This window comes from Oreochromis aureus, linkage group 14 (genome assembly GCF_013358895.1).
Source record: "Oreochromis aureus strain Israel breed Guangdong linkage group 14, ZZ_aureus, whole genome shotgun sequence".
Classification (NCBI taxonomy): domain Eukaryota; kingdom Metazoa; phylum Chordata; class Actinopteri; order Cichliformes; family Cichlidae; genus Oreochromis; species Oreochromis aureus.
Window position 1 is genome coordinate 32,378,959 of NC_052955.1, and position 20,746 is coordinate 32,399,704.

Consider the following 20,746-nt stretch of genomic DNA (forward strand, 5'->3'; position numbering starts at 1 on the left):
GCCGTCAACACCAACACCCATGTGAACACTCATAGCTAGAACTGGAAACCGTGGGTTGAGTTATTGGTCTGATAACTGCCTTCGTGTGACCTCTTAGTCTGACTAATATTTGCTCAATTGATGATTTTCATGTCACTTTTCTCAGCATTGTCTTTACTTATATTTTTTTTGCACAGAAAGATTTGACCTTTAGTTGTTAAACAGATGGACGACATACACATTTGTACACAGACACACACACACAGACAACAACTGTTATGTGTGTGTGTCTGATGTTGATGTTGTAACTGTGATGCTTACAGGGAAATAGTTTAAAGGGGCATTTTCAAGGCTACTCATAAATCTTCAGTAAATAACAACCTACCAGGCTGTGCAGTGAGGTAGCAGTGACAATCAGAACACCTGAGCCTGAAGAGGTAGTACTTGTTGTTTCTGTGAAAAAGCTCCAAGCCAGAAGGACTCTGTCTTAACTTGCTTTGGTTGTGTTATATTTTTTAAAAACATCTGGACTGCTGTTTTAAATGACATAAAGTACAGTCTTCCATGGAAAATTGAACAGTAGTATGTGTGTGTTTGGAAATCTGTGGTTTGACTATATGAAAACTGAAGCTAACGTGAATTTCGAATGATGATGTTTATTTGGTGAATTAAACTGTTTAACTCTTCCTCACTCTGTAGGTGATTCTCCTGAGACGATTACCAATGTTATTCGGTTCCCTCCCAGACCGTGCAATATTACCCAAGAGTACTTATTGAATATTTGTTTTCATCCCCCCATCATATGCTGCTACTCCCTTTATTCTATTGCACAATACTTTGTCACTTTCTAGAACCGCCTGCACTGATAGTTAAGTTATTTATTCACCAGGATATAGTTATATATATTACTTTGTTAGAGTTATCCAATACTATGTCTTGCACTATCTATATTACTGTACACTATTCTTATTGTATATATTGTATATCTTATATCTATTTCATCTGTTCCTCTGTCTCTCCTGCTGCTTTGAGCATGTACATGACAAAAGAATTTCCCTCGGGATAAATAAAGTTGTTCTTATTCTTATTCTTAAAGATTGTCTTTGCTCTGTGTTAAGAACTGGGAACTACCTCCATCAAAATTTTGGTGGATGTGTGTAATAAAGTTTCTGGCCACACTCTTTGCTTTCTCATCTAAAATTGGATGCTGGCCTTAAAGAAAGAAGTCAGACACAAGTTGGAATGTTCTGTCACATTCTGATTAAACATTGATTTATGGCCACATTTTGTCCCTGTGGTGATAAAACGAGCTGTCTCTTATCATTGGTCCTTCCTTAATCACATCTCCTTATATAAACAGCACCATTCTCTGCTTTTATTTTTATGCTTTCTCCTCTCCTGTCACATAGAGCGTGGTTGTCTTTAAAAATGTTGTGCTACAGAGTAATACCACAGAAGGAAAACTTCCAGGTAAAAATGCTTTGTGTTTTTAAGTTGTGTTTGGTTGTAATGAGATCAGTGGAGAACAGCATTTTATTTTTTCACCAGCTACAGTTTGACAATTTGCTGAGTCTTGACTTGTAACACACTAGTAACAGTTCAAATGTTATGTTTACTGTGTGTTTTTATTCCATCAACTCCGGATACATATGTAAGAAAAACTATTAAACCTGATGTGTTAACAACTTCTTCTTTCCGCATCGTAACCTTCACCTTCTTCATCAGTCTACAGAGTATAATTCCTCTACACTATGTCATCTAACCAATCATTCAAAAACGAAAATGAAGAGGCCTACGCCTCCTTGACGAAAGGCCTGAAGGAGCTGGACCTACAGGGACCCTATGTTCCCAGTGACCTGGTGCTGATTGGAGACCATGCCTTTCCTTTAGCGATGAACAGCCGAGGTCAGGTCCTGATGGCTGCCTCTCTGTATGGCAGTGGAAGGATTGTGGTCCTGGGTCATGAGGGCTACTTGACAGCCTTTCCTGCTCTGGTAGAAAATGCTGTGACCTGGCTGAGAGGTGATGGATCTGATAACCTCTCTGTAGGGGTGCAGAGAAATGTATGTGCAGTTGCTGATAGCCTCCAATGATCCAGCTTCCAAGTAGAAGTTGTGGGCACTTTCAGTGACAAACTGGGAGTTGGTGTTTATGTGACCGATGCCTACAGCGTGGGCTCAGACCCAACAGAGCTGGTGGCGTTTCTGAAAGCTGGAGGAGGGGTGCTGATAGCTGGGCAGGCGTGGAGCTGGGCTGCAACTCACCCCAAAGAGAACACACTGCATCAGTTTGATGGGAATAAAGTGTTGGGAGTGGCAGGGATCTACTTCACTGAGCGTTATGGTGAGGTGGAGAACCTGCCTGTCTGCCCTGAGATCCCGTCCTCCTGGAAGTCGTTAGAGTGAGTGTTTAATATAATTCGGTTTTACTGCACGTTTACAAAATTTTCCACTTTCCAAAAAAATTAAACAAATCAACTTTTAATGTGAAATATTTTTTCTCTCTTGTTTGAAACAGTATTACTGAAGTGTGTTATTGGTATTGAACCTGTTATTGAGACTATTTCTTATCTGTTAGCTATTTAAAACTTAACATAACACTTTTCATTTTAAAAATGTACACTTTAGCATTTTTGTTCTTTTTCTCCCCACTTATATTTTATTGCTATAATATCAGTGTACTATCCATTTTCTAAGCTGCTTGTCAAACCAGGGTTGATGGGAGGAGCAGATCCTAGGCCACAAGTCAATCACAGCACTTGCACATAATTATAATGATGTGATCCATTTGATCTATTACATTACATTTGTCTGTTTAACAAATGTAATGTAAATTGGACTATTATCTTTATGCAGATTTTTTTAAATGCTAATTTACAATGAATAAATCATTGTACAAGAACATATCTGTGGAATCTAAAATAGTAGCAAAAGAGTTATTTTACAAGATGACAATATATTTACAGGGTATTGATAGTAAAAATACTTTAAGATAATACAATTTACACTCAAATTTCCTAATGAAAAACAGGCATTTTATTTAAAACAACACATTTCTAGTAAAAAGAATTTCATCCCTTTATTCTGAATTTACTTCTGTACACTATATCTCTAATTTTTGATTTCTCTTTCATATTCTTCTTTCACCTTTCAATTACAGGACAGGAAAGGACTTCAAGGATGACTTGGAGTTATTACTCAAGGGGGTTTCAGAGTTCAACCTCCCGTCTGATTCTGTATTTTCTGAGGTTCTAGTCCACGGACCGCTAGCCTTTCCCATCGGGACTACAGAAGATGGATGTCCATTCCTGGCAGGAGCCTACTATGGGCGAGGACGGGTCATTGTGGTTACACATGAAAGTTCTCTAGCAGTGGAGGTAGAGTATTAATTTTTTAAAAGTTAAAATCCAGCCTTTCTGTGTGGAGTTTGCATGTCCTCCCCGTGTTTGAGTGGGCTCTCTCCAGGTACTCCGGCCTCCTCCCACAGTTCAAAGACCTACAGTTAGTGGTGTCAGTTTGATTGGTAAATTGAAATTGTCCATATGTGTGAATGTGGGTGTGAATGGTTGTCTCTCTGTATGTGTTAGCCCTTTGACAGACGGGCAACCTGTCCAGGGTGTAACCTACTTCTTACCCCTTTAACTTCCATTCAAGGATGAATGGAAGTTAAAATCAATACATAAGAATTTTCTAGTGCTGCATATTTTCAAGTTTATTTTTCCACATTACATTTGTTTCCACCAGTACAGGGAGAAAAACTTTCAGATGCCAAAAGTGACTTACTTTAATAGGGTTAGGTAGTAGACCTCTGATTTTCTTAAAATGAATTGTGTGCTGTTCTGACAAATATTTTATATATCACAAGTATACACGACTGCCTGTCTTCCTACTGTCTTTCTTTTATTTTAGAGCATGGCTCCATTTTGGAGAAACGCCATTCACTGGTTGGATGAAGGGCGCAGAGGGGTTGTTGGTGTCATGGTGAATCCTGCACTCAAAGTTCTGAGTGAGTCAGGGCTGAAGTGTGAGAAGACAAACTTCAGGAAAGACCTCAGCGTGTTTGTGTGTAAAGCGTATATCACTGAGCATTTGGAGGAAATCCAAAACTTTGTGGCAGAGGGAGGAGGCCTGCTGATTGGAGGACATGCCTGGCACTGGGCGCAGACACATGCTGGGCAAAATCCACTTACAGATTTCTCAGGTATGAAGATGCACCACAAAGGTTTTACAATAGACAGAAAAGAAGTATTGGTAGTGTTCTTATTTTCCACCTAAAAAACCAAAAGTGCACTGAATTGATAAAGAGCTCTTCTTGTCTAATCAACCACCCTAAAAACCTATTGTATTTGTTGTGCTAACAGATTCACAATGGTGTAGTATCTTATCCAAAGACACCTTGATTGAAGGGGTTGGGCATCAAATAACCAACCTCCTGATGAGTGTAAAACCAAAGTTATGACATTTCCAACAATACAACTCAGTAAATTAAGTCACACTTGTTTTAATTTCTTTCAGTGAACAAAATGCTGAACCAAATGGGATTGAGCCTTTTGGGAGCAACAATCCGTTCAGGAACATACAAAGCTCTTGTACCCAGCTGGCCGATTAAAGATACTTACCATTTCCGCCACCTTCTATACCGCTTCGTTGCCCATGTGACTACAGGTGAAGAACTTAGCAAGCATGAGGAGGGATGTCTTCAAAAGCTGGGCAGTGACTGTGATGCTTACTTGCACACAAAGGCACATGGCTCCTTCTATTACACTCAAGTGTTGGCTGCTCTCACTGACATGTTAAAGAAGTCAGACCTGGCACAGGTGAGTAGAGAAAAAATATAAACACTTTCTAACACATAGCAACACAGAGGCTGGTGCCACTGATACCACAACTATCAGCCACTGAGATGTTAGATTAATGTCTTCTTCTTTCAAGGTGAGTGACAGCTGCCCTGCAAAGACACCAAAAGACAAGCTACTCCTCAGTGTGGGATCACCTGTATACAAGTTTTGCCCAAATCCTGAGGCCCTCCTGCCCTACCTCATCAAGGATAATCCACTGATGCCAGACGTCCATAACCACAGGCTCAAGATCGATGTTAACACAGAAGGTCAGATTTCATGTTTTTGGACAAATATGTCAGCTGTGAATATATCAATATATGACTGCAACCTGCCCACAGTTTATTCACAATACTCACACACAATACTTCAATTTGGACTCAACTCAAATGTACTTTATCACAGACATCCAAAGAAAAAATGAAATACGTGCATATTTCATACATGTATATGTCACCAACTGTAACCTCTGATGCTGTATCCTGGGGTTTCACAATATACTTAGATTTTTTTTTTAATTTTGTTTGAAATTCACATAATATCATAAACAATCCAGTGAAAGTGCACTTAAGGTTACAGACTTACTTGCTATTTACAAATAGGACATATCAGTGACGTTTTTTCATAAACATAGAAAACTGATTTGTTTCTATTTTCCTCAGTGTCAACAGTTCAGTAAATGAAATCAACAAAGTTTAGGAGAATTTTGACTGATATTTGACTGTACTGTGTGTGTGTGTGTGTGTGTGTGTGTGTGTGTGTGTGTGTGTGTGTGTGTGTGTGTGTGTGTATCTGTATGTTAGATGGGAAAGAGTGGATCAGCACTGGTCTCTACCTCTCTCCTGGTATGAGTACCTACATGGTCATGCCAGCTGAGACTGTCAACAAGCACTGGAAGGTGAAGCACACAAAATCATCCACTAAGTTCACTTAGAAACACTATATCACACCTGGTTCATTTATACAAAGAAAAGAAAAATAACAATAAACACCCCTTTACATCTGCAAAGTAACTATTGAGACCAAAATGTGGTTATTTGTTATGGTTTTATCATGAGCTGTGTGAAGTGGGCAGGATTGGACGACTCAAAATGTAGAACAAAAAAAGTAGAGTCAAAAATAAAAAACTAGGAATAGGAGTCCAGAACACAAAGAGGAAACAGTTCTGGGGCCCGACCGTGGAGCCAGCATCTGCGACGTAGCAGGTCTGGCTAGAAAATTAACAATAAACATCCCTTAACACTCCATAACACATCTGCAAAGTAGCTATTGAGACCAAAACGTTGTGATTTGGTAGAAACAGTTCTGGGGCCTGAACGTGGGGTCAATGGTGGTGACAGAACAGTTCTTGAGGCCGACTGTTGAGCCAGCGCCTGCGACGGAGCAGGTCTGGAGGCTGACTGCGTAGCCAGCGGTAGCGACGAAGCAGGTCTGCTGGACGGCCGTCCGTGGCACCAGTGGCGTCAAAGACCTCTGGCTGAGCTGTAGCAGGACCAGATGCAGCGACAACCTGTAGCTGAGACAAAGCAGAATTAGATAGTGTGATGACCTCTAGCTGAGACCAGACTGTGCAATGACCTCTGGCAGGCAGTTGAGCAGGTCGCGGTGTGGAAGTCGCAGGTGGTTAAGCAGGTGCCTGAGCAGGCTCTACAGAACCCCTAGCCCACAAAGGGGGAGGCTGGATGGGCTCGTCTGAGCCCTCAGTGGAGATAGAATTTGGTTATTTGGTTATTTGGTTTGCTTATGCTCCCTGCGGAGAAAAGAGCGGCCTGGGATGGCCTGACTGAGCCCCTCCTGTGGATGCAGGGCTCGCAGCAGGCTCCACTTGTGACCGAGGACCGTGTGCTGAAACTTGGATACTCTGGTCCAGGGAGCAGGTATGGGTGCCAGGAGTGGCCAAACACCAGCTGTCCCCACCCGAGGAACAGCTAACGGTGCAGGGACAGATTTGGTCTTGGCTACCCTCCCCCTAGGAACTGGTAAGGGTGCAGCTGAGTCCTGGCTCCCCTGGGAACCAGGCTTGGCCTCAATCACCCTCACCTGTGGAACAGGTACAGGCATGGGGGAAGGCTGGGCTTTAGCTGCCCTGGGAACAGGAACACGCAGAGGAGAGAAATGCTCTCAGCTCTCAAAGAGGCAGTCACAGGAGTGGGTGGAATAGAACAAACAGTCCTTTGAGATGCAGCCTGCGGAGCAGCACAATTCGGAGGTGAAACAACACCAAAAACTGTCTGTAATGGGGCCCTGGACAGAGTAACATGCTTAGGAGGCGCTAACTGTGTTTCAACAACAGTTTTTAAACTAGGAACACAAACAGCCCCAAAATAAACAGGCCAGGGAGCAATATGGCCGACAGTCTCTAAATAAACTGGCTGGGAAGGGTTTGAAAAACACTGACGGTCTCTGGAGGGCCAGCTCAGTGGCACTCCTCACAGTCCCAATCTTAATTTTTCCCACTGACATATGTGGGGTTTGTGGTGTTTAAACAGGCAGATATAGAAATTACAGGCTGCGACGAGGCAGTGATAGTTACAGCTGAGCCGGTTTAGCTCAGTGGGATGAGCAGGGGACCATATGCTGTATGGCCTATGGGTTTGAATCCGACCCGCGGCCCTTCGTCGCATGTCTTCCCTCTGCTGTCCTGTCAGTCTTCACTATATCTATCTAATAAAGCCAGAAAAAGTTTTAAAAAATATATTTAAAAAAAACCCCTTCCAGCCCCTCTTCCCGGGGCAACAGAGGAAGAGAACTAGCAGATAGAGAGGCTGGAGAGTGATTGGCCGGCGTGAGCGAGAACCTGCCCAACGTTATCACTGAAGGAATAAGCAAAGTAACATTGGTAGCATTTGCAGTTGGGAAGCGGCACAGCCCTCATAGAGCCAAATGAGGGTATGCTGAGCATAATGTCTCACCTTCTCATTCAGGAAGGCAGATACTGCACTGGGTCCATGACTGGTTACAATCTTCTGTCATGAGCTGTGTGAAGTGGGCAGGATTGGATGACCCAAAATGCAGACTCTTGGAGACAAAACTAAACTAGAAAACCGCTTTATTGCTGGATTCTAGAAATACAAAAAAACAAACTGGAACTGAACAAGCAGGAAAAACACATAGCTGGAGAATGAGGGAGATCGTGACACAGGACAGAGGGAGACACGGACATGAAATACATGAGGGAATCAAGGTAAAAAGGGAACACTGCTGGCAACAATCTAACAGATGGCACGGGGTAAGCAAAACGGATCATGATGCACACTATACAGGAGCATATCGCAGTAAAACAGGAAGTGCAGGGAACACACACACTGAGATGCAGACTGACGGAACCCAGGGAACAGAGGGAGGAGAGAGAGGGCGAGAAAGCCAGGGATGAGAGAGCGGGGGACGAGAGAGGGCAAGAGAGCGAGGGATGAGAGAGGGTGAGAGTGCAAGGGATGAGAAAGGGCAACAGAGCAAGAGGACACACAGGGGCATGACCAAGACAAAACAGGACAGGGCACAGAGACAAGACCAGGACATAAAAAGGGACCAAATAAGAAACCAGAAACCTAAACTAGAAATACACATTACTCAACAAGGAAACAAGGTCACACAGAGAAAACGATAATGAATAAACAAGACTCAAAAAGCCATAAACACAAATGACTGAGTTAACGACCCAGGTACCCCTAACAGTTTTGGTTTGGTTGAGGTTTTATTTTTTGTACCAGTCTGTACCAGCATCCATTTTTCTTCTGAAGCATCTGTGGAGATTGACTCACAGATGGGTGCCAGCCTCCATTGGCCTCCATTGGCCAAGTCACTCCCTTGAAACCTGTCTCACTTAACTGGAGAACACTGACAGAAGAAATTCAGTCACATCTCTGAACATCTGTTTCAGCATCAGCCCTTCAGCCAATAGAAATTGTCAAACAGAACTGTGCCCTCTGTTCCCTGCCTGTATTAGTTCAACTAAATCCAATAACATGCCCCCGTCATCTATAGTAACAGTGTTAGACCTGTCCATACTTTTTAATAGCACACCACTAGAAAGAAAATTTGATCATGACATCTGTAAACTGCTTTGTAAATCATTCCTGAGTGCACAGGTGTCTCTGTCTTCAGCAATGGGGCTGTTTGCAAAGGTGACTGGTGTTGTAATATATAAAAAAAAATGAACTGATTTTCCATTTCATCTACAGATTCAGATAGGCTGTCAAACTGATGACCTACATAGAAAGGATGAGCTGAAGAGGCCACCACGTGTTTGTGAGCGATTTCCTGTCACTTCAGAGATGATGCATGTGTCCAACCTGTGGGGGGGACTTATTTACCTGGTGGCCCCACCCAACACACAAGTGAAAGGGTTGGAGATCACAGTGCAGAAAGCTGTAACTGCTCCATATTACAAGTCTGGTAAGTCTGTGGTTTATAACAAGACGTAAACACAAATCGCGGACCCGACGCATCAGACGCATTTGTGAGCTGTCGGCTTTCAGCCCCAACGGCGTGTCTGTATACGTGCCGTCGGGTGACGAAGCTGACATCTCACTGATTCTGATGCGTCAGGTCCGCGCTTTGTGTTTACGTCTTTGTGCGGAATACGTTTACTTGCTCTCATTTGCTGTTTTAGCTGTTTAGTGGTTCTTGAAATAGTTTTGTGAGCTTTAACCTGAGCGTTTCTGGCAAAATACATTTATATTTAAAAGTTGATTTAGGATTTAATGAATCGATATCACTTTATTCAAGCTACTCACCTCTCTCTACCCACCTGCACTTTCAAACGTGCATGCATAGGACTACAGGAATATTTGGACCACGGCCAGTCAGAGAGGTCCCGCCCCTTACTATCGCTGATTGGTTTAAACCACAATATGGGCATAATGTGTGTCTGTTGTTGACCACACAGAGACTTTCCGAGTTGCTAACACTTTTGTTTTGTAATCTGACAGCTGGTTGTATTGGTGCAACCAAGGATTTTTTTAGTTGCACCACTGAGAAATTAGGTCGCACATACGACCAAATTGGTCGCGCTCTAGAGCCCTGGTGCTATAATGAAATGCATATGTGGAATTGGATAAAGCAAAACTTTTTTTATTTAAATAATTTACTCATATCAGGTGCATCTGAAGTTTTTTATCCATCTGTGCTACACGCCCTTTAAAAATTATGGAAATGCCAGATCCCTTACTTTGTAATCCAATATATATATACAGTTAAGCCCAAAATTATTCATAACCCTGGCAAATTTTGACTTAAAGTTACTTTTATTCAACTAGCAAGTTATTTTTTGACTGGAAATGACACAGGCGTCTCACAAAAGATAATAAGATGATGTACAAGACGCATCATTGTGGAAAAAAAATATTTCTCAGCTTTTATTTACATTTGAGCAAAAAGTATCATGTCCAGAATTATTCATACCCTTTACAAACTGTCACAGTCTCTGGGAAAATCCAAAGTTCCATACCATTCCAAATAGTCAAAGCTGTTCTAAAGCATCCTAATTACCCTGATTAATTGGAAATAGCTGTTTTAATCAACTCAACAGGTGAAAAACAGCAGCTCTCTGCAGGTGGTCTGTGGACATTCATGGCTAAGACAAAGGAACTCAGTGAGGACCTGCAGCTGTGCATTGTGGCTGCTCACAAGTGAGGAATGGGCTACAAGGCCATATCCAAATGTTTTCAAGTTCCAGTGGCCACAGTGCAAAGTATTATTAAAAATACAAGATGTTCCGCACTGTGGAAAATCTCAGAGGACGTTGTCGGAAGCCAAAAGTGACACCTGTGCTGGCCAGGAGAATAGTGAGAGAGGTGAAAAAGAATCCAGGATCACCACCAAGGCCATTCTGGTGAATCTGGGCTCTGCTGGTGGCAATGTCTCAAGCCAGACAGTCCAATGGACACTGTTGGGTTCCACGGATGCAGACCAAGGAAAACACCACTTCTCCAGTCACTTCTAAGGCATGCAAAAGCTCATTTGGCCTTTGCAAATGCTCATCTGGACAAAGAAGAAGGTTTCTGGTCTTCAGTGTTATGGTCAGATGAAACAAAAATTGAATTATTTGGTCACAATGATGTTGGCATCATTGTGATCATTTGGCACATAAAATGGAGAAGCCTTCAACCCAAAGAACACCATCCCCACTGTCAAACATGGTGGTGGGAACCTAATGCTTTGGGGGTGTTTTTAGCCAATGGACCAGGGAACCTAATCACAGTAAACAGCACCATGAAAAAGAGCAATACATGAAGATTCTCAACAACAACATCAGGCAGTCTGCAGAAAAACTTGGCCTTGGGAACCAGTGGACATTTTAGCATGACAATAACCCAAAACATACAGCAAACATGGTGAAGAAATGGTTAGCAGACAACACCAGTAACGTTTTGCAGTGGCCTAGCCAGAGTCCTGACTTGAATCAATTGAGAATCTGTGGAGGGAGCTAAAGATCAGGGTGATGGCAAGAAGACCCTCCAACCTGAAAGATTTGGAGCTCATTGCTAAAGATGAATGGGCAAAAATGCCTGTGGAGACATGCAAAAAGCTGGTCTGCAATTATAGGAAGCGTTTGATTGCTGTAATAGCCAATAAAGGCTTTTTTCTATTGATTATTGAGAAGGGTATGAATAATTCTGGACATGATACTTTTGCTAAAATATAAATAAAACCTGAGAAATATTTTTTTCCACAATGATGCCTCTTGTACATCGTCTTATTATCTTTGGGGAGACACCTGTGTCATTTCTGCTCAAAAAAGAACTTGCATATTGAACAAAAGTAACTTTAAGTCAATATTTGGCAGGGGTATGAATAATTATGGGCTTAACTGTATATGTATATATATACACCCTGTGAGATGTTTTTTTAGTTGATTATATATGTATATATATATATATATATATATATATATATGTGTATATATATATATATATATGTGTATATATATATATATATATATATATATATATATATATGTATATATGTATATATATAAGCAGGGCCAGAGGCCCACATTTCACTAAGATCAGTGTCATCATCTCACTACAATCAACTAAAAAAACATCTCACAGGGTGTCAAAGGGTTTTCAGAAGTGATTGAAAAACAGGCAGAGAAGAGGCCTGTCTAATCTCTAAAGGCAGATTGTTCCACAGTTTTGTTTAAGAACAAGCTGGATTTTTCTTGGAACTGTCACACAAGTTTGTACTTTGCCTAGAACATTTTATATATGTTTTTAATATGCAATGATTCAAAGCATTTTAATAGATCCACTCCTCTCTTTGTTCTTTTCAGGTGTAACAACTGCAGCTGAGTGGTCATTGCTGCGCACGGCTCCTGGGCCCTGGGCAGAGTTGGAGTTTGAAAACATCGTCCTCACCGTACCATCAGATGCTGTTCGGGGTCTGGAGCACCCAGACAAGGTGGCCGCTCTCTGGGATGAAATCATGAGGGCCATTGCAGATCTGGCTGCCAAACCACACAAATTTCCTCGCAAGGAGCGCTTTGTGACAGATGTGCAGATTTCTGCTGGTAAGTGCACTTTACACCAGTTAGCCATCACCAATAAGCAGAACAAGAAGGCTGTCGTGATAGACCAAACTATACCAAATGAATGCAACATCAGGAAGAAGGAACACAAGAAGCTCAAGAAAATACCAAGGGCTGAGAGAGGAGCTGGAGAAGATATGGTGGGTGAAGGCAACAGTGGTCCCTGTGCTAATCGTAATGTAATGTAGTGTAGTAAGCTCCAGGGCCTCTGGGACATATATATATATATATATATATACATACATATATATATATATATATATGTATATATATATATGTATGTATATACGTATATATATATATATATATGTATGTATGTATATATATATATATATTTATATATATATATATATATATATATATATATATATATATATATATATATATATATATATATATATATATATATATATATATATATATATACATATATTCTCTCCTTCACACTTTGCAACTTTTCTCTCATAAAGTATTCTCAATATAATCTTGAAACAATTATTAATATACTTTTCTTCTTTTAAGGCTGGATGCATTCAGGTTATCCCATCATGGCACACCATGCTTCAGCTGCTGAAGTTGTTGATGTTAAAAAAGGTAAACAAATGTGGGGGCCCATCCATGAACTGGGACACAACCAACAGAGAAGCTGCTGGGAGTTCCGACCACACACCACAGACGCTACATGCAACCTGTGGTCAGTGTTTGTGAATGAAGAGGTGCTGGGTCTCAACAGAGCACAGGTAGAGTAAAGCAAGTGTCTTTTCAACTCTTATTTGTTATACGTCAATCATCATCATCATCATCATCATGACTGAGTTTTCTGTGATCACATGATTTAGCAACTATCTCATTCCATGTTTTTTGGTGCAGGCTCATGGTTTTTTGACTTCAGCTAGACGAAAGACTCGAGTAGAGGAGTACATCAAGGGAGGCAAGAAACTCAGTGACTGGAGTGTGTGGGTTGCCCTGGAAACATATCTGCAGGTGAGAAATTATAGACAAATTTTGCTTTGTCCACAGTGAAGAAAACACATGATATGAATAAGACTGAAAGACTCTAACTCCCTTTGATCCAGTCACACTTAAAATCGACCAATTGACCAACAAATCACTTAGGGGTAGAGTTAGGTTCAAGTTGTATTTTAGCCACATGCTAAACAAGGATAGTGTCAGAAACTACAAGATGATACCTTTCAAATCAAATCTCTTACCTGCACTTTGCCTTCTATTAAAAGAGTTTGATTTGGGTGTGCCATATAGGTGACAATTCCATGTAGACTTGTGGGCTTATAGTGAAGCTAACATTAAATCATAACAGGTTATGATGCTTTGGTCAAGAGATTATTGCTCCTAACATAAAAGACAGCAAATAGTTTGAGTTGTTGTCATATCTACCTTCTCTGTAGCTCCAGGAAAAGTTTGGCTGGGATGCCTTTAAGAAGGTGTTTGCTGCGTACCACCACATGAGCAACTTTCCCAATGACAATGACTCAAAGATGAACCTGTATGCTGAGACTTTCTCCCAGACTGTGGGGATGAACCTGACTGGCTTCTTCAAGGCCTGGGGCTGGCCCATCGAAACAGCCACTGAGGAAAAGTTGTCCCAGCTGCCTCCCTGGAATGATCACCCCATGACCCAGTACAAATGAACTAAACACAACTGCAGAATAAAGAAAAGTAACCAGTGAAACTTTAGTTCATTAAACGTTTTATATGAATCTTTTTATAACATTTATTGCATGCAGAGGAACGTTGCAGCTTTTTTCACAGTATTTGCACTGATCATTTGCTCCAAATTAGTATCCCTCCAATTTAACTAGATTTCTTTGAGTCAACTTGAACAGTAACATGTCCTCTGTGCTAATTTTTATATCTGTGATTGTAAGAGAGGAGGTGAAGAACTGTAAGTTGGGTTGCAGTATAGAGGAGCTAAATATTATTATTGCTGTTCCTCAAAGTGAAGATCTGTTGCCATAATGTCAAAACGGCTTAGCTCTGTGAATTATAAGAAGGTAATTATTTAGCAAACACACAGATGGCAGCTGGATTGTGAGTTGTGATTATGCTGTTGCTTTTTGGTTTAATCAATAATCATGTTTTTAATGCAGCAAGTAGCATTTCAGTAAGTCTTTGAAATTCTGTAACCCATAATTATCACTCTGTAATAACCATGTAATACTTTCACTGAACTTTGAACTATCGCTATGGGACAAAACTGGACTCATTTTTTTGCCTCTTAGTTGAGAACTGATGCACACAATAAACAATAGTTGTATAATTAAGTCTGTTGTTTTTTTTACTATATACACCTTCCTGCAACACAGGCTGTTTGTTTTCCTTTTCAGACATAATTATGATGAAGAAGCCATCATTCACAGCCTTGCTCCCAGCACTTACTACTTTATATGCATTTATTTCCTTCCACGCCCACATCAACATACTCTTGCCTTCCTTTGACATCGCTAGCTTGTGGATATGATAGAGTCACAACATATGCTCATTGATCAACTATCTAAATTGCCATACTCTTTTCTTAGCAGGATCAATTTATTTGCAAAACTAGTCACTGGTGCCCAATGCTCAACCTCTACAGCAGCAATAAATTTTAAATGAAACAACTGCAGTGCAGATTTTCAGTATGTTAATTAAGTGGGGTGAACAAAAAGATTGCATAACAAACACAATCCCTTCATTTCAGGGGGTGAAAAGTAATTGGACAAATAAAATGTCCATTTCTAATACTTGGTTGAAAATGCTTTGCTGGCAATAACAGCCTGAAGTCTTGAACTCATGGACATCACCAGATGCTGGGTTTCATCCTTTTTAATGCTCTGTAAGGCCTTTACTGCAGTGGCCTTGATTTATTAAACTCCTGACTTCCTTTGAATGCATGTTTTTGTCATTGTCCATCTATATAGTAAAACAGCACCCAATCAATTTGACTGCATTTAGCTGAGCAGACATATGTCTCTGGACACCTCAGACTTCATTCGGCTGCTTCAGTCCTGTGTCACATCATCAATAAACACTAGTGTCCCAGTCCCACTGGCAGCCAGTCATGACCGAGCCATCACACTGCCTCTGCCATCCTTCTGGTAGATGATAATCTTGATTTCATCCGTCCAAAGAATCTTTTTCCTAAACTGTGCTGGCTTTTCTTTGCAACTTAAGGATGGCTTGTTTTTTCTGCATGGAGAGCTCCTTTGACCGCATGTTGTCTGTTCACAGTAAACTCTTCCAAATGCAAGCACCACACTTAAAATCAGCGACAGGCCTTTTGTCTGCTTCACTGATAATGACATAATGAAGGAACTGCCCACACCTGCATTTGAGTCAATTGTTCAACTTTTGTTCCCTTCAAAAATAGGGTGGCACATGTTAAGGAGCTAAAACTCTTAAACCCTTCATCCAATCTGAATGTGGACACTGAGAGTCTACATATCATGTCCATGACCATTATATAACTATAATTGGCATATGTTTCAGTAAACAGGTAATAAAACAAAACTTGTGTCAGTGTCCAAAAATATATGTAATTAACAGTATGTATATGAAGAGGTGCTGAGCCTCAGCTGGGCTCAGGCAGTTTAAATCATTCATAAGTCTGTGATTATATCATTATTTCCTCTTCTTTTTTTGTCATAGTTTTTTCTTTTTTTAAATGAGTGCAATCTCCAAAACAGAGGGTCATCCCTGACCTGACTGAAACTGGAAACTCAGTATTGGAACATGTGGGTGGTCCTAAAGCCACATGAAGCTCAGTGAGCTGGGACTCGTGGATCCTCCAGGCATTCTGGTTCAGCTTGGGATTCTGAGGAACCACATTGGTGAGGGTGAAAGTGGTGTTGCGACTAGGGACTGCAGGAGAGAAGGAAAAGAAGGACAAGCTTAAAGTTTCTCAGTCCAAAGAAAAGATGGGAGCCTCGATGAGTCAAAAAGTGGGTTAGTCATTTTCATTCAGCAATTAAAATATTCTAGAAAATTATCAATTGTGGGCACGTTTAGCAGAAAACATTGAAACATAAGGCTGGAGATGCTGTTCATTAGTTAAGTCTATCTATCCTCAGCTGTTGCAGCCAAGAACAGCTCCCCAGTCCTGTACTGCCATCTACTGTCTACCCTCCTGAAAAACACACAATCTGTCCTCGACTACCTGCATGGTGTCCGTTGGGGTTGAGGTGACCACGGTCAAAGCCTGAATTTGTGTAGTCCTCATTCAGAGCTTGTCTCTCTCCCAGGTAGACATCAGGGTTATCCTGCCCCAGCCAGTATCCATCTTTCATCTCTCCCTGCCAAGACCGATCTACCGGCTAAGATGGATGGAAACAAGACAAAAAAATATTAATTCCTTACAATCTAAAATTGTCTAAACGAACAATTAATGTAAATTTTATGACTCTGTATTCTCCGTACTTTCTCTCTGCCATGAATAGATGCAAAATAAGCTCGTGTGGGACAAACCTGTGGCTCTACAAACCACCTGTTCTCCCTGCTGCCTCTATTACTGAGCTGGAATTGATAGACAAAGCCATGTGCAGAGGATGCCCAGCATTGTCCATAATGTCCAGCAGTTTCTTTAGTGTCCTTTTCTCTGCCACTGTCACCAGTGTCCAGCTTCATGCCGACCACAGAGCCAGCCTTCCTGATCAGTTTTTCCAGCAAGGATAAGTCCTTCTTTGCTGTGCTGCTCCCCCAGCACACCACAGCATAGAACAGTACTCCAGCAACCACCGACTGGTAAAACATCCTCAGGAGCTTCTTGCAGATGTTAAAAGACCTCAGCCTCCTGAGGAAATACAGTCTGATTTGGCCTTTTTTATACAGGTGCAGAGTGTTGCATGACCAGTTCAGTTTGTTGTCCACCCACAGCCCAAGGTACTTGTAGTATGTGTTGACCATCTCCACCTCCTCTCCCTCTATCTGAACTGGCAGTGTACCTGCTCTGGACCTCCCGAAGTCCAAAACCAGTTCCTTGGTCTTTGAGGTGTTGAGTTGCAGGTGGTTTGTGTGACTCCATGTGACAAAGTTCCTCACCAGACTCCTGTACTCCTCTTCCTGATCATCCAAGATACACCCCATGATGGCCGTGTCATCGGCAAACTTCTGAATTCAATTTTATTTTATTTATATAGCGCCAAATCACAACAAAAGTCGCCTCAAGGCGCTTTATATTGTACAGTATATCCTATAATAATAGATACAGAGAAAAACCCAACAATCATATGACCCCCTATGAGCAAGCACTTTGGCGACAGTGGGAAGGAAAAACTCCCTTTTAACAGGAAGAAACCTCCGGCAGAACCAGGCTCAGGGAGGGGCGGGGCCATCTGCTGCGACCGGTTGGGGTGAGAAAAGGAAGACAGGATAAAGACATGCTGTGGAAGAGAGACAGAGATTAATAACAGATATGATTCAATGCAGAGAGGTCTATTAACACATAGTGAGTGAGAAAGGTGACTGGAAAGGAAAAACTCAATGCATCATGGGAATCCTCCAGCAGTGTACACCTTTTGCAGCATAACTAAGGGAGGATTCAGGGTCACCTGGTCCAGCCCTAACTATATGCTTTAGCAAAAAGGAAAGTTTTAAGCCTAATCTTGAAAGTAGAGATAGTGTCTGTCTCCCGAATCCAAACTGGAAGCTGGTTCCACAGAAGAGTGGCCTGAAAACTGAAGGCTCTCCCTCCCATTCTACTTTTAAATACTCTAGGAACAGCAAGTAGGCCTGCAGAGCGAGAGCGAAGTGCTCTAATAGGGTGATATGGTACTACAAGGTCATTAAGATAAGATGGGGCCTGATTATTTAAGACCTTGTATGTGAGGAGCAGGATTTTGAATTTAATTCTGGATTTAACAGGAAGCCAATGAAGGTGGATTAACTGAAGGCTTTTCAGGGAGTTTTTAGGACATCCTGATAATAATGAATTACAGTAGTCCAGCCTGGAAGTAATAAATGCATGAACTAGTTTCACAGCATCACTCTGAGACAGGATATTTCTAATTTTAGAGATGTTAAATAAATGGTAAATGGCCTGTATTTATATAGCGCCTTTCTAGTCCCTAAGGACCCCAAAGCGCTTTACATATCCAGTCATTCACCCATTCACATTTGTTGCGCAAATGGAAGAAAGCAGTCTTACATATTTGTTTAATATGTGCATTGAAGGACACGTCTTGGTCAAAAATGACTCCAAGGTTCCTCACAGTGCTACTGGAGGCCAAGGTAATGCCATCCAGAGTAAGAATCTGGTTAGATACCACCACTAAAGGAGTTCATTAGGCGTAAAGAAGCAGAAAGTTAGCGACCATCCAGGTCTTTATGTCTTCAAGACATTCCTGCAGTTTAACTAAATGGTGTGTGATACCTGGCTTCATGGATAGATAGAGCTGCATGTAATCTGCATAGCAGTGAAAATGTCTTCTAATGATACTGCCTAGGGGAAGCATGTATAATGTAAACAGTATTGGTCCTAGCACTGAGCCCTGTGGAACACCATAATTGACCTTGGTGTGTGAAGACGACTCTCCATTTACATGTACAAATTGGAGTCTATTAGATAGATATGATACAAACCACTGCAGCACAGTACCTGTAATACCTACAGCATGTTCTAATCGCTCTAATAGTATATTATGGTTAACAGTATCGAACGCTGCACTAAGGTCTAGCAGGACAAGCACAGAGATGAGTCCACTGTCAGAGGCCATAAGAAGATCATTTGTAACCTTCACTAAAGCTGTTTCTGTGCTGTGATGAGCTCTGAAACCTGACTGAAACTCTTCAAATAAGCCATTCCTCTGCAGATGATCTTGTTAGCTGTTTGACAACTACTCTTTCAAGGATTTTTGATATGAAAGCAAAGCAAGGTTGGAAATTTAGCCTATAATTAGCTAAGACTGCTGGGTCTAGAGATGGCTTTTTAAGTAAAGGTTTAACTACAGCCAGCTTGAAGGCCTGTGGTACATAGCCGTGGGGTCCCATCCATGAGCTGGGACCCAACCAACAGAGAAGATGCTGGGAGTTCCCAACACACACCACAGAGTGTACATGCAACCTGTGGTCAGTGTATGTGCATGAAGAAGTGCTGGGTCTCAACAGAGCACAGGTAGAGTAAATCAAGTGTTTTTGACAGTCTCATTTGTTTTATGTTAGTCAACATCAACAAAACTCTTTTTGTATCCTATCACAGCACATCACATACCTTTTTCGCTCTGATCACAAGATTTTATAAATATCTCATTCCATGTTGTTTGATGCAGGCTCATGGTGATTTGCCTTTAGCAAAGTGAAAGAGTCAAGTAGAGGAGTACATCAAGGGAGGAAGGAAACTCAGTGACTGGAGTATGTGTATATATATATATATATATATATATATATATATATATATATATATATATATATATATATATATATATATATGCCCAGAGACAATCCAGCACATAACAGCAGGGTGCAAGATGCTAGCAGGCAAGGCATACATGGAACGCCATAACCAAGTTGCCGGCATAGTGTACAGGAACATCTGTCCCAAGTATAACCTGGAATGACCGAGCTAAGATCCTGTGGGACTTCCAGATACAGACAGACAAAATGCTGGTGGCTAACCAACCGGACATAGTGGTGGTAGACAAACAGAAGAAGACGGCCGTAGTGATCGATGTAGCGGTTCCGAATGACAGCAATATCAGGAAGAAGGAACACGAGAAGCTGGAGAAATGCCAAGGGCTCAGAGAAGAGCTCGAGAGGATGTGGAGGGTGAAGGTAACCGTGGTCCCCGTGGTAATCGGAGCACTAGGTGCGGTGACTCCCAAGCTAGGCGAGTGGCTCCAGCAGATCCCAGGAACAACATCGGACATCTCTGTCCAGAAGAGCCCAGTCCTGGGAACAGCTAAGATACTGCGCAGGACCCTCAAGCTCCCAGGCCTCTGGTAGAGGACCCGAGCTTGAAGGATACACCACCCGCAGGGGCGTGCTGGGTGGTTTTTTTTATATATATATATGTATATATACATATATATGAGCAGGGCCAGGGCCCACATCTCACTAAGATCAATATCATCATCTTACTAATCACTACAATCAACTAAAAAAAAAAACATCTCACAGGGTGTCAAAGGGTTTTCAGAAGTGATTGAAAAACAGGCAGAGAAGAGGCCTATCTAATCTCTAAAGGCAGATTGTTCCACAGTTTTGTTTAAGAACAAGCTGGATTTTTCTTGGAACTGTGACACAAGTTTGTACTTTGCCTAGAACATTTTAAATATGTTTTTAATATGCAATGATTCAAAGCATTTTAATAGATCCACTCCTCTCTTTATTCTTTTCAGGTGTAACAACTGCAGCTGAGTGGTCATTGCTGCGCACGGCTCCTGGGCCCTGGGCAGAGTTGGAGTTTGAAA

At 41.5% G+C, this 20,746-nt stretch overlaps 1 protein-coding gene and 1 pseudogene across 1 annotated transcript in view; both read left to right on the forward strand.

Annotated features, from left to right (window-relative positions):
* Positions 1 to 1,730: 1,730 nt before the first annotated feature.
* LOC116335235 lies at positions 1,731 to 13,996 on the forward strand (annotated as a pseudogene).
* A 5,432-nt stretch (positions 13,997 to 19,428) lies between these two features.
* Positions 19,429 to 20,746, forward strand: part of LOC116335262 (TRPM8 channel-associated factor homolog) — a 30,245-nt gene continuing 28,927 nt past the window's right edge. Inside the window, exon 1 of the mRNA XM_039597952.1 lies at positions 19,429 to 19,452. The gene's annotated coding sequence lies outside the window, so the exon portion shown is untranslated. The remainder of the gene's footprint in view (positions 19,453 to 20,746) is intronic.